Source organism: Monodelphis domestica, chromosome 8, assembly GCF_027887165.1.
Source record: "Monodelphis domestica isolate mMonDom1 chromosome 8, mMonDom1.pri, whole genome shotgun sequence".
Lineage (NCBI taxonomy): Eukaryota > Metazoa > Chordata > Mammalia > Didelphimorphia > Didelphidae > Monodelphis > Monodelphis domestica.
Window position 1 is genome coordinate 99,233,573 of NC_077234.1, and position 6,794 is coordinate 99,240,366.

General features: G+C 38.8%; 1 non-coding gene across 1 annotated transcript; it reads left to right on the forward strand.

Moving 5' to 3' along the window:
- The first annotated feature begins 3,518 nt into the window (after positions 1 to 3,518).
- MIR759 (microRNA mir-759) lies at positions 3,519 to 3,616 on the forward strand. Its single transcript, NR_035001.1, is given in 1 exon segment — positions 3,519 to 3,616. It is a non-coding gene; the product is annotated as a microRNA mir-759 (primary transcript).
- Positions 3,617 to 6,794: the final 3,178 nt, after the last annotated feature.

The following is a 6,794-nucleotide window of genomic DNA, read 5'->3' on the forward strand; positions in this document are numbered from 1 at the left end:
TCGTGCCTCCCTTGAAAGGACAAATGAAAGAGAATCAAACCAGGAACCCTACTCTTGAGGCCATTGCCCATGGTTTGGGGGTAATAGGCCCTTCATGGGCAGTGGGGGAATGGTGGGGGTATGTGAGAGGGAGGAGGAAGGGGAGGAGAGAAAGCAAGATATATACAGACAGAGAGAAAGAGAGAGAGACAGAGAGAAAGAGAGGGAGAGGAGAGGACAGACAGACAGACAGACTGAGAGACAGACAGAGAAACAGACAGAGAGAGACCCAGAGAGTCCGAGACAGAGACAGAGATGGAGAGGGAAGGAGAGAGACAGAGAGAGACACAGAGAGATGGAGAGAGAGACAGAGACAGAGAGAGAGACAGAGAGACAGAGATAGAGAGAGACAGAGACAGAGAGAAAGAGAGGGAAGGAGAGAGACAGAGAGAGAGAGATAGAGAGAGAGAGACAGAGAGACAGAGATAGAGAGAGACAGAGACAGAGAGAAAGAGAGGGAAGGGGGGAGAGAGACAGACAGGCAGACAGACTGAGAGACAGACAGAGAAACAGAGAGACCCAGAGATGGAGAGGGAAGGAGAGACAGATATGGAGAGGGAAGGAGAGAGAGAGAGAGAGACAGAGAGAGAGAGAGAGAGACAGAGAGACAGAGAGACAGAGAGACAGAGACAGAGACATAGGCAGAGACAGAGACAGAGAGAGAGACAGAGAGACAGAGACAGACAGAGACAGAGACTGAGAGAAAGAGAGGGAGGGGGGAGACAGACAGACAGACAGACTGAGAGACAGACAGAGAAACAGAGAGAGAGACTTAGAGATGGAGAGGGAAGGAGAGACAGATATGGAGAGGGAAGGAGAGTGAGAGAGACACAGAGAGAGAGACAGACAGACAGAGACAGAGAGACAGAGGGAGAGAGAGAGAGAGAAAGAGAGAGACAGGCAAAGAGACAGAGAGAGATGGAGAGAGAAAGAGACGGGGGGGGAGACAGACAGAGAGACAGAGAGACAGAGGGAGAGAGAGAGAGAGAAAGAGAGAGACAGGCAAAGAGACAGAGAGAGATGGAGAGAGAAAGAGACGGGGGGGGGGGGGGGGGGGGGGGGAGACAGACAGAGAGACAGAGAGAGACAGAGACAGAGGCAGAGACCGAGACAGAGAGTACCAATATAGTAGTAGTGTTAAAGATTCCAGCCTGTTCCAGCTATGCAGCCAGCGGAGAGAGACTGTTCCTACCCATGTGGCAGGGGAACAAAGGATACCTTCTCCCAGCTGTCTCTAACATGGGTTCCTCCAGCTTAGGTGACCTGGGCATGTACAAAAGCCAGCTGCATATGTATTGGAGAATCTTTTTCCATTAAGATTTGAAGCTGGGGTTTGTAGCCTGAGTTCCCAAGAAGCCTGTGGATAGGGTCCAGGAAAGGGAGATCTATGAATTGAGTTTCTTACTATTTTGACAACTCTCAAGATAATTACTCTCTTTTGTGAGCCCCATGTCTTTTATTTTACGAATTTAAGGAAGATGATTCTGAGAAGGGGCGCACAGGCTTCACTAGACTCAAATAGGTTCAAGATACAAAGAAGGTTAAAAACACTTGATTTGGAAGACTAGAGCAGGCATCCATTTCACTTAAGCCTAGTCCCCAATGGAGGTGGAGGGATGAATTAGGTGAATCTCTGTAAATCTATTTCAGTTTAAAGTTTCTTCATTACTCATCGTAGCATAGATTTCATTTCTATTGACCTGGCATCTTTTCAGAAGCATTAAATTCATTTAAGACCCAGATTCCTATTAAAAGAATGGAGCGCAAGCTTTCCCCCAGGATCATGGGAAAACTAAAAGCAATCAGAGATACAGACACATGCAGATGTTAAAGCTTTAATTTTTAAAAATAGTTGCTTAATAAAGACAACTAATAGTACTTTTAATTATAGCACAGACATTAGAAACCCTGAAAAACTCCTTAGAGTAGAGATTCAGGAGGAAAGAATTTTATGACTTTTTATTTCTTAATTAACCCTCCTGGTTGATAAAAACTAAATGCCAACCCAGGGAGAGGAATTCATTGCCTCCAATAGAAATGCTTTGAATGGGTAAAGAAACACTTAAGAGGCAGGTTGACAGAGGTTTTGAATTCCAGCTCTTTTCCCTGTTCCCCTTTACCACCTGGGTGACTGTGGGGAAGTTACTCCCTCAGTTTTCTCATCTGTAAAAAGAAGAGTTTGCTCTAGAACAGAGGCTTTTTAAATCTATTTTTTTGTGTCAAGGACACTTCTGACAGTCTGGTGAAGTCCACAGATGCCTTCTGAGAATAATGCTTTAAAATGCACAAAACACAAAGGGAATAATAAATCATAATAAAATGATATACAATAAATAAGAATAATAAAAACAAATGAAATAAAAATTTAAAAATACAACCCCCCCAAATTTATGTACTTCTTGAAATTGGCCGCCAAATTAAAAATCCCGAGTCTAGAATATGATCTTTAAATTCTCTCCAACTCTAACGCTATGATTCTATGAACTAGTCTAATAAAATTGATTGACCATCTCCATATGTGGTGAGCCAAATGCAATTAAACACAGAGGTAAGTAAATAAGTGCAAAGAAGTAGCTCCCTTGGTTTTCCCTCATCACTGTATTTAAACCCAATGTGGACCTGGGTTCCCCCCTCCCCCTTCTTTCTGGAAAGCTCAACTCCATTTTCCTGTGTGTCCTACCACAACTCATCCTTCTTTCACGTAAGATATATTGCAAGCATTTTTCTAGCTTCATATGATTCACAATTAGATGAAAAGGTGTGTTTATTGAAGCAAACATACACACACAAACCCAAATAGATTTGGACACATCCGTCCATTTGTTCCCCTGCCTCCCCGAGGGTGGGGGGTGGGGGGGGTGGGGTCTGTGAAGGGGCCAAAGTATTAAAGAACTGGCCTGCCACCTTGTGGCCTCCTGTAACCTTGGAAGGTCAATGACCGGAACATCTCCATCTGGTCCCTCAACCATCCAGTCCTCTACTCTCTGCATCATTACCGTCTGCTAGACCTCCGAACTGAACTTTTGTTTACTGTTTTATTTTTTCCAGGGCTTTCCTGATTTTGACTCACCCCTAACAAAGGAGAAGTTCTTGAGAATTAGCTAAAAGTATTCTCTAAAAATTGCCATAGGGAAAAAGAGTTCAAGGTAAAGGGAGAGAGTTCCTTAGAAGAAATAAATGTTCACGAGGCATGTTAGATTATTGTTTCATCTCCCTGGGCGATCTCTCAAAGACAGCAAAACTTTCTGGGCCGAAGGGTCAGCCACAGAACTGGTACCTGCCACTATCATCACCTAGCCAATTGAGGAAGTCAGGACAGATGAGGATTCTTTTATTATCTCATTTATCATCCTTCCCTGCAATCCAAATTAGTTTCCATCTCACATTCTGATTGTCTTGGATTAAATATTGTCAGATGAAATACTAATAGCTTTTCTCCATGCCAAAAAAAATGACTTTCAAGGCATGTATTATGTAAAGGATTATAATAAATTAAATACCTAAACTGGCAGAGTGCAAACAATTTTGACTTAGATCTAAATGTTTGCATTGGCTGTTTAAACATTTAATTTGTTGGAATGGGAAATATCATTGCAGCATAAGCATGTTAATTAAACTTGGGCCTCAGCAACGTGAGTCATCCCACGTACACAGAGCATGACAAATATGGACAGTAAGAGTCAATGTATGCTGATTTCTCATTCCCCAAATGAACACTTTACATCTTTAAACCCTGCAGCCATTAGTGATTTTTAATGAATTGTGCTGTCTTCTCTGAGGTGACTTTTAGATGATGACATCAGATATTGCTAGGCTAGGGAACAACTTTGCTAATTAAGTTCTGGGGAAGTTATCAACCACAGATAATTGATTAAAGTGCTCACATGGATAATCACTTCCATAGATTTAAATTCATTAAATAAATAGATGGAATGAATATAAGATAAATAGTACCCTGGAAAAACCAGGTCAGCTACAACCAAGTCTTGGGTACCTCATTGTTGTTATCATCTTCACCACTATCACCACCACCATCATCATCATTCCTCACATTTGGGTAGGAATGACCGTTTATAAAACTCTTTTATATGCATTATCTCAATTGATTGTCATAACAACTCTGTGTGGTAAGGATTTCTTATCTCCTATTATAGATGAGAAATCTGAAGCAGAGAGAGATGAAGAGAGTTACTCAAGGTCACAAAGCTCTAATGCCACCATAGGGCATCCAACAGAGGACTGGGAGGGCAGAGCATGTGGAATGTTCTGAATCCAAATGACGACTGGCATTTGGGGCATCATAAATTGTTAGCCAAAATGTTATTACTCAGATCTAGTGTTGCTTGTTTTGACCCAAACTCAGCTAATTTCTTATGGAATTTGGTCTCTTCTTAAATCTGATTTTTTTTGCTTTCATATTTAACCTTGAATAGTATTAGGTGGGGGGCTCAGTGGATAGGGGTCCTGGGTCTGGAGTCCAGAAGACCTGACTCAGACACTTACTAGTTTGTATGATCTTGAGTAAGTCACTTAACCTCTGTTTGTCTACAAAGCAGCAAAGTGGCTCAATGGATAAAGAATTGGGCTTGGAGTTTGGAAAACCTGAGTTCAAAAGCCAGCAAAATCTATTGGGCATCAACTGAGAAAAAGAAGGTAGGAGTTGCAATCATTATATTTGACAAACTCAAAGTAAAAATAGATCTAGTTAAAAGAGATAGGGAAGGTAATTACATCTTGATAAAAGGCAGTATAGACAATGAGGAAATATTAGTACTCAACATGTATGCACCAATTGGCATAGCTTTCAAATTTCTAAAGGAGAAACTAGTGGAAATCAAGGATGAAATAGATAGAAAATCTATACTAGTGGGAGACCTGAACCTTCCTCTATCAGAACTAGATAAATCAAAGCAAACAATAAAATAAGAAAGAGGTAAGAGAAGTGAATGAAATCTTGGGAAAATTAGAGTTAGTAGATATGTGGAGAAAAATAAATAGGGACAAAAAGGAATACACCTTTTCAGCAGCACATGGTACATTAACAAAGACTGACCATGTACTAGGGCATAAAAACATTGCAAACAAGTGCAAGAAAGCAGAAATAATAAATGCAATCTTTTCAGATCACAATGCAATTAAAATAATAATTAGTAAGGGTACATGGAGAGGCAAATCAAAAATGATACTCCAAAATCAGTTAAAGAACAAATCATAGAAACAATGAATAATTTCATTGAAGAAAATGACAATTATCAGACAACCCCTTCAAAATCTATGGGATGCAGCCAAAGCAGTACTTAGGGGGAAATTTATATCCTTGAGTTCATATATTAACAAATTAGGAAGGGTAGAGGTCAATGAATTGGGCATGCAAATTAAAAAACTAGAAAGTGAACAAGTTAAAAATCCTCAAATGAAAACTAAATTAGAGATCCTAAAAATTAAAGGAGAAATTAATAAACTCAAAAGTCAAAGAACTATTGATTTAGTAAATAAGACTAGAAACTGTACTTAGAAAAAAACAAATAAAATAGACAAAGTACTGGTCAATCTAATTTAAAAAGGGAAAGAAGAAAACAAAATACACAGTATCAAAGATAAAAGGCAGACCTCACCTCTAATGAAGAGAAAATTAAGGTAATGATTAAAAACTATTATGTCCAATTATATGGCAATAAATATGGCAATCTAGGTGATATGGATGAATATTTACAAAAATATAAATTCCCTAAGATTAACAGAAGAAGAAATAGAATACCTAAATAACTCCATATCAGAAAAAGAAATTGAACAAGCCATCAAAGAACTCCCCAAGAATAAATCCCCAGGACCAGATGGATTCACAAATGAATTCTATCAAACATTCAAAGAACAACTAATCTCAATATTATACAAACTATTTGACAGAATAAGCAAAGAAGGACTTTTATGACACAAATATGGTACTGATTCCAAAGCCAGGCAGGTCAAAAACAGAGAAAGAAAACTATAGACCAATCTCCTTAATGAACATAGATGTAAAAATCTTAAGAATACTAGCAAAAAGACTCCAGCAAGTGATCACGAGGGTTATTCATTATGATCAGGTGGGATTTATACCAAGAATGCATGGATGGCTCAATGTTAGGAAAACCATTCACATAATTGATCATATCAACAAGCAAACCAACAAAAATCATATGATTATCTCAATAGATGCAGAAAAAGCCTTTGATAAAATACAACACCCATTCCTATTAAAAACACTAGAAAGCATAGGAATAGAAGGGTCATTCCTAAAAATAATAAACAGTATATATCTAAAACCATCAGCTAATATCATCTGCAATGGGGATAAACTAGATGCATTCCCAATAAGATCAGGAGTGAAACAAGGATGCCCGTTATCACCTCTATTATTTGACATCGTACTAGAAACACTAGCAGTAGCAATTAGAGAAGAAAAAGAAATTGAAGGCATCAAAATAGGCAAGGAGGAGACCAAGTTATCACTTTTTGCAGATGACATGATGGTCTACTTAGAGAATCAACTAAAAAGTTAGTGGAAATAATCTACAACTTTAGCAAAGTTGCAGGATACAAAATAAATCCACATAAGTCATCAACATTTCTATATATTTCCAACACATCTCAGTAGCAAGAATTTGAAAGAGAAATTCCATTTAAAATCACCCTAGACAATATAAAATACTTAGGAATCTATCTGCCAAGACAAATACAGGAACTATATGAACACAACTACAAAACACTTTCCT